Below are 11,707 nucleotides of genomic sequence, written 5' to 3'. Positions count from 1 at the left end.
TTATTTTATTGGTGAAAGTGGGCCGGTACTGAGGATGTAAAGTTGAACCGATATGAATCGGTTATCGATTTTAGCATTAACAATGTGACTACATTGATGCATGGACCGCTGCACCAATCTAAATGTACCATGAATCAGACGATGGTTCAGTTGTGGGCAAAGAGTAATCTGTTGACCTTATTCCAGCCACAACTCTGCACTGAGGTACTGCAGTGGATGTACAAGATTCAAACATTTTATAGAGTCTCATTGTATCTTTTTTTCCGTAGACTTCCTGCATGTCCCTGTGTGTAAAGAGGAGGTTTCCCCTGAAGAGGAGAGGAGCCCCAATCTGCTCCAGGAGGAACCACAACCTCCACAGATTAAGGAGGAACAAGAGGAGCTACTTCAAAGACTAGAAGAAGCTGGTGGGTCAACGTTGACAATACTAGCAGTGAAAAGTGAAGATGATGATGAAAACAGAGAGACAGAGCCTGTAGCCAGCACCTCAAATGAACACATGAAAATACAAGCTGATGTAGAGGACTGTGGTACATCACAACCGACTAGTGATGACCAGCTCCTCTCTTCACACTGTTCTGAATCAGACACTGAAGACAGTGATGACTGGGAGGAGACATGGGGAGATCAGTCAGCTTTAAACACACTGAAATCACACAAGACACAAAATGTGGGAGGACAGCGAAAGCTGTCCCAAGACCTGAAATCACAGAAACAAACTCATACAGGCGAAAAGCCCTTTTCTTGTGCAGTTTGTGGTAAAGGCTGTGTTCACAAGGGTCATCTAAAAAGACACATGAGGACTCATACAGGCGAAAAGCCCTTTTCTTGTACAGTTTGTGGTAAAGGCTTTACTCAGAAAAGTACTCTAAAAACGCATATGATTACTCATACAGGTGAAAAGTCCTTTACCTGTACAGTTTGTGGTAAAGGTTGTGTTCAAAAGGGTCATCTCAAAACACACATGAGGACTCATACAGGTGAAAAGCCATATACCTGTACAGTTTGTGGTAAAGGCTTTAATCAACAGAGTAGTCTAAAAATGCATATGAGGACTCATACAGGTGAAAAGCCCTATACCTGTACAGTTTGTGGTAAAGGATTTAATCGACAGAGTAGTCTAAAAATGCATATGAGGACTCATACAGGTGAAAAGCCCTATACCTGTACAGTTTGTGGTAAAGGCTTTGCTAGCACAAGTAATCTAAACAAACACATGAGGACTCATACAGGGGGGGAGCCTTTAGTTGAAGTTAGTCACACATATGATCATTCAGCCTAATCCAGGATGTCTATGACAAGGATACTGACAATATCAACATGACTAAATGAATAAAATAAACATTATTTGTTTCTGTATATAGATTTTTTTAAATCTTGTGACCTCCAGGGGTCAACATGATGTAATTTCAATTGCTTGTTTTTTTTATTATAATCTTTTATTATTCCCTCCAGCCTATAGGTTATTGGTAGAACAACATGAGCACCACTGTCTGTCCACATTTGTCGGGATTAAAACGAGTCTTGTTCATTATTATTTTCATTGATATGCATGCATAATGTGCAGTAAAGTGCTGACAAGCTGCTAGTTTTGTGTAGCTGTTCACTGTGTGTTGACATGTGTGTTGTTTGTATTGTTAAATTATCATAGTACATATTTGGTAGATGTCTGAGACAGCTGACAGTTGACTTGATTTACTTTTACTGAATTGTTTTTACAGATTACTTATTTACATTTACTCTGTTTTTCTGAACTCAAAGAAACACTTTAATACCTGGGAAAATAAATGTTGATAATGTTTTTGGTTGTTTGATTTAATAAAGGTTTCACCACTGCATGTCCTCTATGTGTGTTTTATCATTACAGAAATGTTATCAAATATGTGTTGTACTTACCCCATAACTACTGTGAACAATACAGTCATTTTACAGCCTTTATACCTTGTATACTTGTATTACTACAGGGTACATGAGTAAGTATTCATTTTACAGTCTGCATACATTGTATTATTATTATTATTAGTAGTAGTAGTAGTTGTTTTTGTGTTGTCATTATAAAATTATAATTTTGAACAGTGACCCAGAAGTATATTATAAAACAGGTTAAAATAGTCCTAATTGAACCACTATGTTGACCTCCCTGTTTTCCTCTACACCAAATCTTTCACCAAATCAGCTGGGATCCCCCTGAAACGCCCTAAACTAAAGGACATAGTCTTTTATTGTTTTTAAATTAGAGTCAAATCTGCAGACAGGGATTTATATTTATCTGGAGACTCTTAGGTTGTTGAGACGATACTGCCTAATATAATATAATTGTACATATCCTCTCCTGTCTTTTCAGGATGTGGTTGATCAAGGCCCTTTGCACTGCACACAGAGTGGGGGAGTGTTTACTAATGAATGACATTGTTTCATTCATAAATGCTGAGTTTCTTCAACTACCAAACACATGAGATGCACCAAACAGATATCAGTATATCAATCATGGTGTCTCTAGTTAGTTCTTAATTTGCCATATTGTAGATCAGTGGATCTTAATGTAGGGTTTGGGGACCTCCAGGGGTCATTGAATTTCACTGTGATCTCCATACCTACAGTACATAGACAGTAAATGTATTATGGACCGACAATTTGACTGAATCATTCCTAATAACATAAATATCCTTAGATTTGGGTTCCAGAGATAAACATCTTGTCAAATGGAGGTTTGTGGTCTAATGCAAATCTAATGTGGGGTCCTTGAAATTAGAGAGTTTGAGAATCACATGTAGATCAACGACAACCAAAGCCACTCATCCAGGAGCTCAGCCAACGTGTTCACTGAACACTGTGGTTCATTAACATGGTTGCTATGTCCGCTTATTAAAAGCGACTTTGGGCTTAATTGTTTTTCTGTACATTTGCTTGTAAATATTGGTAGTTGTGGTTTTTTGGGCTTGTTTCTAAAGTGTAGTTGCTTATTTTGGGCTTGCTGTGTAATGTTGTTTAAACCAGTGGTTCTCAAACATTTTCATGTCAACCCACATTAATGTATTTGTCTGCAGACCCCAATCTGAAAACATTTTATGCCAGGGACCCCCATACATAAACACTTTGTTTTAACCGGCATTTATTTTTGGAATTGCACATGAGCCTTTTTCTATGTGTGTCTCTGCCTGTAAATCGGGGGATTTATGTCTGCGGTCACCTCTTATGTCGAGCTGAAAACCTGGTCCTGCTCCAAGAAACAAATAATCCCCTGTTTGACCTGACGGAGTCTGATAAATGCTTAAGCTTCTTGCCAGCGATTGCACACACACAGCACAAAGAGCAGTCCCTCACCTGCTCTTGAAGGAGCCAGATTTGTGGATTTCATTGTGATGCAGACTGAGGCCGTGTCCTGTCCCCGTGGTGGCAGTGACGGGTCATCCAGCATGTCCCCCAGCCTGTCACTATAATGTGACCAAGGATCGTTGAGGGAACAGAGGAGGACAGAGGTGGTGCGAGGTTGTAACGCAGTGAAAGAGAGAGAGAGAGCTGATGGAATGCCTGCCGGAGCGATTTGAGACATGAGAGATAGTTGCTGTGTGTGTGTGTGTGTGTGTGTGTGTGTGTGTGTGTATGTGTGTGTGTGTGTGTGTGTGTGTGTGTGTGTGTGTGAGTTTTTGTGTGTGTGTTTTTGTGTGTTTTTGTGTGTGTGTGTGTGTGTGTGTACGTACGTACGTATGTATGTATGTATGTATGTATGTATGTATGTATGTATGTATGTATGTATGTATGTATGTATGTATGTATGTATGTATGTGTATATATATATATATATGTATATATATATATATATATATATACACGCCTAAACTGAGTGACGCGTTGTCAATCGTGTAGCAACAGTATACTCGCGCACGCACACACACACACACACTGTGCTAAAGCTACACACACAACAAACAGCGCCGCTCGCTGTGACTGTCCATGGTGCTGAGTGCGTTTACGGTTAACAGCAATGATGCGCTTATTATGCCCACAGTGCAGCGGCTGCAGCCCATACAACTCCACACGTTTTCACTTGCCAAACACTCATAATTTCACAGCACAAACATCGCTCCTAATCAATAACACCGCATAACAGAAAATAGCAAGCCCGCGTCCTCCATATTCCTGCTTCTTACTTTACTCCTCTGGCTTAGAGCGCTTCTATGTCCTTTAGCAATCCATGACTTCACATATGGGAATCGGATGGGGTTGAAAAGGGTCAGAGGTGGCCCAACAAGGCACAGAAACAGTAGCCAGGAGATGGTGGATGTGAGGAGGGATGACCTGGTGGGGGTGCATATTAAATTCATTTGTGAAAAGCCCCTCTCACACCCTGCACTTGAGATGGGAACAGTGTTGACGGCAGCAACGAGGCCCTTTAGTCCATCTGGGATAATTTCCCCGTCATTGTCACAGTATTCTCTGTACGCCCGAATGACATTCCGCTGGTCATCAATGTCAAACTGCTGGCAGAGTGTCTCCACTTCATTTTCCCCAAACAGTGCCCCTGCATCCTGTGGCCAATATTGCGGGTACAGGACTTTTAGGTTGTCAATTAACGTGTTGTATGACTTGTCTGTCTGGAATTTCCCTTGTGACAGCATGCATTTTTCCAGATTCCGTGACAGGCTTACAAAAAACTCCCTCTGTTACACACACACAACATCAATCTACACACTGCAGGTATGTCTGTTACACACACACACAACATCAATCTACACACTGCAGGTATGTCTGTTACACACACACAACATCAATCTACACACTGCAGGTATGTCTGTTACACACACACAACATCAATCTACACACTGCAGGTATGTCTGTTACACACACACAACATCAATCTACACACTGCAGGTATGTCTGTTACACACACACAACATCAATCTACACACTGCAGGTATGTCTGTTACACACACACAACATCAATCTACACACTGCAGGTATGTCTGTTACACACACACACAACATCAATCTATACACTGCAGGTATGTCTGTTACACACACACACAACATCAATCTACACACTGCAGGTATGTCTGTTACACACACACAACATCAATCTACACACTGCAGGTATGTCTGTTACACACACACATCAATCTACACACTGCAGGTATGTCTGTTACACACACACATCAATCTACACACTGCAGGTATGTCTGTTACACATACAGCCGCAAGCCAATAAACTCTTAGATCCTATTTTTTATATCTGGACTCTAATACCAACCCTTGACAGCCCATACATCCAAACAGAAGAGTCCTATCTGATTGTATTAAACAACGTTAAACTCACCAACATTGTAGCTGTAAAGACATCTTGACTTATCCTCTTAATAGCTGCAAAGTTTTTGTTTCATAAAAATCCACCATAGACATGTTATGAGCTTTTTTTGTCAATACATTCAGTGCAAGTGATATTTTTGCCTAAGGTTCAGGGAAGTAGTTAAATTGTTCACTTAGCCCTGTAAGACCCGGATATATTTGTACTTGCAAAACACATTTTTAAACCTTTCAGATGGTCTTGTAGGAGTACTTTGGAGAGGAAAATATAATGTTTTTATTTATTTAAAATGTTGGTAAGTTTTTATGCAAATGTTGCCATATAGCAACGTTGGGTCCAGCAGATAGCAACATTTCCTATTGGCCATTTTTATGGATAACATGGCAAATGTGTAATTACTTCACTAAAACAACTTAAGGATTCATTCATATGGTTTATTAGTTGGCCTCAGATCAATTATGAATAATATTTGGGCTCAGAACAGTATACATTATGAATAATAACACCAATAAGCCATATTTTGAAATCAATTTTATTAAAAGAACAACAAAATAAAAATCAGTACAATATATGTAGTAAAGAAACCTAATAACCTAAACCATTGTCAGTGGTCACACAATACTGTCAGGCCAACTCACTGATTTGCACTGATAAAAGGATGCAAACTGATCTCCACCCAATATGACCCTGCACATTCCTGACAATTCACACCTTTGATTGATTGATTGATTGATTGATTGATTGATTGATTGAAATTTTTATTAGGCAAAAGAATGTAAAACAACACAGTTACATTTATAATGCTTTTGTCTAAAAGGTCCGGCCAAAAAAGTCCTTGCGGACTTGTTTCCGTTGGGGTCCTTGAGTTAATTTCATAGACATATATAGTAGCAACCAAACAGTTCAAAAATCAACATGAAAATACAGATAATACAAAAAAAAATACCACTATACCACTACCTGCTCTGCAAAATGAGACAGGCACTTTCTTTTCAGTTGTGATAGTCCCAGAAACAGTTTTTCTCTCCTGCAATGCACAGGCGGACATCACACTTGTTGCAGCTCAGACTGGTGTAACCTGAACAACCAGTCTTCCTGCAGCGCCCTTTCTGTGTCTTCATTGGGAAGTGTCCAACTTGGTCTTTGCAAACATCTGATGGCTGATGCGGTCGTGCCACCTTGTATGGAGTGTGGCTCGGACTCTCTTCCAGTTGTCTCTTCTGAGCTGAAGATGGCGTTCTGACTGCAGTGTCCACCTGATTAGAACAGAATAAATTAATATACACACCAAAGATTCATCAGGATACAAGTCTGAGATAATGCAAACAGTGAAATATGAAAATGACAGATGGTAAACAGAACTTGATTCTTACCAGAATGAGAGAGGATGCAAGTCGTGCCTGGAAGAGTCTGAGTTTCAGGACGTCTTTCCGTGGGACCTTGAGAGCTTGGCACTCCCGTTTGTAGATCAGCCAGGCGTTGACCACAGCAAGGTAGATGGTGTGCCAGAAGATGTACATGTACCAGCGACGGCCTTTCAGAGGGAACTTGTACAAGGCTGTGAGGGAGTCCAGCAAATCCACACCGCCCTGTGTGATTGATTGAATGAAAGAATGAATGGTTTTATTAGTAAGTTGTACAGAAGCACATATGTGAAAAGGATTACCAAAAGCATATAACTTGTTATCATTGTGGTCATTACCTGTCTTGCTGTCCCTGTGTAGTGAATGCCGCGACCAAGGAGCCTCTCTACCAGTGGAGCAGATGTGAAGTAGTTGTCTGCGTATATCTTGTAGTTCTGCCCGCTGGGCAGTGTCGAAGCAAGCTTCATGACGACATCCCCTGACAAGCCAAGTTCAGATTTGGCTCGTACGCCATCGATGCTCCCATGGTAAACGTCAAAGTCACAGATGACGCCACTGATCCCCGTTCTGACCCACACTTTGAAGCCCCAGGGGTGTGGCTTGCCTCTCATGTACTGCTTGATGGAACTGAATCTTCCCTTGAATGGAATCATCATCTCATACACAGAGTTGTGCTCTTCTGGAACCACCTGTAGGCACTTCTCTCTGAACAAATCCAGCCATGGTCGGAGTTTCCAGAGTTTGTCCTTCTTGTCCTTCTCTGGCACGGTCAAGTTGTCAACCAGATGTAACGAGGTCAACAAAGACTGAAATCGGTTGCGTGGCATCACATCAGCTACAGCCGCGTTTCGTGTGTCTGCTTCCCAGTACATCCGGCATCCATTCATTTGAGAAATGCCCATTCTCAGATACATCCCCAACATTTGCTCAATTTCTTTTGGACTTGTGTTGACTGATGTTCCTTTTGTTTGAAGGCTGTAAATGTTTGTGTTCGTTGTGAGAGAGTCAATCATGTCATTGGACACAAACTGGCGGAAGTACTGCAGTGGTGTTTGGAGAGAACTCACATCTTCAGAGGTCAGAGGTGGGCCAGAAAAGTCTGTATTAGGGTTGATGAAGTCCTTCTTCAGCCACTGATATCTTGAATCACAGCGCTGAGCGGGTTTGGTCAGTTGGGGCGGCTGAATGTCTGCTGGGCGGTCAGTGGGTTCACTGGGTGGTTGGTTTTCTTTGGACCCCACGCCACAGTCCTCTTCATCTGACTCTTCATCAGTCTCATTGATGTCTATGTCAACATCACTCTCTCCGTTCATCACGATATTCAGAACATTCCTTGCTGTGAAGCTAGGCCCTTTCTTTAGTTGTGGCATTCTGAAATGAAATAAAGACATACCATTAGTACATTTAGTAGTGCTAAGTTCTTACACATCACTGCTCACTGCAGGACAACATTTCACAAGTCATACAATACTGTCTGGTCAACCTATTGTGTGATGATGATTGCCCCTAAGTGGGCATCATCATCATTACATTGGCCCTAAGTACCCACCACCCCTCGAATGAATAATGAACAACCCCCACAACCCCCCAACAATTACCACATTGGTCCCACTGTCCTTGTAGTATTGAAAGAAAATTAAACATACTGAGAAATAACAAGTGAATATATTGGTTAAACTATGGTTGAATATGTATTGTTTAGGGGGAGAGAGAAAGTTTGGGTGGACATTTTCTGAGGCTTACAGCTCAAAGCAAACAATTCAGTTTTTGTGAACAAAGGAACCAGCTGAGGACTCCTAACATAACATTGTATGGTTCTGACTGTTAAAACAATGGTTACAAATATCATTGGAAATTAGACATTAAAGTAAAAATGCACATATATATATATGTATATATGTATTTTTTGCAACCAAGATAGGCCAACGTTGACCAAAAGCAACAAGTATGAATCATGCTCTAATTTAAATTTGGGACATATATTTCACAATAATAACATATGTACATGTTCTAGACATTGTAATGTTCACCAAAACAAATATTACAGGCATATTACTTACGTTTTTGAGAGGAATATCTTCCAAAGAAAAAAGAGATGCTGTTCCAACAGAGATTTTTCAAGTTGTGATGATTCCTGGCTCTGTGGGGGGTATTTATATGCAAATATCCTGGCCAATGGCATTGTAAGACTAAACAATAGGACCCAATGAGGATTTAGAGGTGAAAAAATAACAGAAAAACTAATTATTTAAACTCCTTTCTTTATAAAATATAATTGTTGCTAAAAAGCATCGCTGGGTCTACAGGGCTTTAGGGTTGTCAGACTGCAACCCCCCAAAATAATAATATTTGAACAGGCACTTGTAGGCATTGCATTTAGTTTGACTCCATTCCACAGATAAATACTGTGAAAATAATTGAACTACAAGCTCACAACACCTCGCCTATTTTCACAACATTTGACTATTTCGTACTTAATATTTGACAATTTGGTATTAAAAAGGTCTTACTTTTAAATGTCATTAAATTGTAACTGTAGAAAATGTACAGACCCTGTATACACTTATACTGTATGTTGGTTTGTTTACTGTTCAGTGAGAAAACAATGTTGCACATTAAGATAATCATCTGGGGACCCCCCTAAGATTATTTTGGGACCCCAGTCTGGAAACCACTGACATAGGGAATATTGTATCACTGGTGGACCATAAGTAATGACTGAGAAGCATACTTTTAGATTTTACGCTCATGCTACGGCAAGTGGGGTAAATCCTGCTCTAAATAGCCTACATTTAAGCTAAAATGATAGAAAATTGTAGCAATGGTTACAATAGTAAGAGGACAGGAGGATAGATGAGAGAGTGCAAGTCATAATATAAGGAACACTTATATACTGGTATACTACAGAATGTTCAAGATTCTTAACTGAACGTAAGTATGCACAAAGATGATCTATACATAACATAGGCATATGGTTCTGGATTTAATATCACATCGTATTTAGAAATATCTAGAGTATGTGTAGGCATGTTAACATACTTTATTTTAGTATGTTTGGATATAACTTTCACTCCACTACATTTCATAGAGAAAACTCCACTGACTCCAGTACAATTCTATGAATGGAAAAAGTACATTCTTAATTAACCTTACCAATAGCCTACTTTAACTCAATTTGATACACTGTATTTAGAAACAATAAAATATCTAGAGTCTTCTACATGCAGGCATGTTGACATCTATTATAATGGTAAAAAAGACTTCAACAATTGGTTGCTATGCAAAAGCTTGTGGAGCACTGTGCAAATTGAGGACATTATTGTAATGACTGGTACTGCGATAGGACTATAACGGTGACCCATCATTCTAAGTTCTAGCACTTACTGACTGAATTACATCTCAATAGTAAACCTATAGACCAAACAATTGCAAATGAGCCACCATCATTGTTCCATACAGACACAACTATGTAAATCACTCCTTTATTTTTTATGAGTCTGATGGTCTGACCAAATTACACCTGAATAGCAAAGCTATATAGACCAATCAATGATAAGGTGTTTCGCCCCCCCACACAATGAAGGAGAGACAGAGAGGGAGATACAAGCAAATACAAGTAGTAGCAATAACAATAATTATAAATATAATAGTGTAAGATAGTATATAATGGTATAATAATGTTAAGATAATATACAGTATAGTGGTATAGTATAATAAAGTAGCAATCAGTCGAGAGGCCCGGCCCACAGTCAGTCAGATTCTGCAGCTGGGAGTCCGTAATAACGAAACCTGCGAAATGGGAGACACAAAAACTCTGGGGAGCGGGTCCCTGGATGTGGAGTTGTAGTGGCAGGCCTTACTGGAGCGTGAGTCCGTACAGTGTTAATTACAGTTGCACTGATGGGACATGAACCCACACAACCAAAGGGAAGAGGAGAAGAGAGAGGAAGGGAATGGAAGGAAGAGGGGAGGGGATGGGGGAGAGAGGGGGGTCATACCTATGTTCCCCGGACCTTTTTGCCTTTTAATTTGAATGTTTTTGTTTGCTTAGTCTTTAACCTTTTAACTAGTTATTCTCTTCATAAAAGTTATTTTTGTTTGTTCTGTGGTACTGAGAAAATCAGGACCACAGAACAATAGGCTTTATCATAAAGAAAGGTTTTTATTCTTCTTATATATACGTGTGTCTGCTTCACAGACCCAAACTGGGAGAAGGTTCCACAGTTGAGGTGCCTGAAACAAATGCTCTGCCTTCCGTCGTTCTAACCGTAGATATTTTTGGAACCTCAAGCATTTTTGCATGTTGGGAACACACTGGTGTTCTATCATGTTTATAAGGCTTGATTAATTCTTTAAGATACAGTGGTGCCTGACCATTGAAAGCTTTGTAGGTGAGGAGGAGATTTTTAAGTTTGATTCTGTATTTAACCGGGAGCCAGTGCAGAGAGGCCAGTGAACAGTGAAGGAGAGATATGATCTCTTTTTTAGTTCCTGTCAGTACACTCGCTATAACGAGTTGCAGTAGTTCAGTAGTTATGAAACTTTCATACAGAGAGTATTGTTTTTTGACCATGAAAATATCACACAAAGCAGCTTTGCCTTTAACCCATTGAAACCTTGAGGCCTTCAAAAAGAATGCTTTCAGACAGTAATACCTAAAGGGCACATTTTCCAATTTTTTACTTATACATACTTGACATACCTGTAGCCTACTTTGAAGCACAGAGAATGAATTAGTGTAAAATGTTCTTGTCTATATGGAGTTACATTTGTGTCTTTAAGGGAGATAAATAAACAACTTTTATTATGTATTTATTATTATTATTATTATAGACAATATATGTTTGCATCTCTGACTGGATTTAAATAATCTGGTGGAAAACAGAATCTATTACTAACAAGGTGATCAGCAATCAAATATATCCTCTCCATACATTTATTGTTATAAAATACACAGAAATGTATTTATCATTGAATTTCTACGTCTGGTTCTTGGTGGCAGCACGACCCATGATGGACTTCTTCGTGTTTCTCTCAGGTT

This window comes from Gymnoscopelus braueri, assembly GCF_963280865.1.
Source record: "Gymnoscopelus braueri genome assembly, chromosome: 6".
NCBI lineage: Eukaryota > Metazoa > Chordata > Actinopteri > Myctophiformes > Myctophidae > Gymnoscopelus > Gymnoscopelus braueri.
This window is presented reverse-complemented; position numbering follows the sequence as displayed.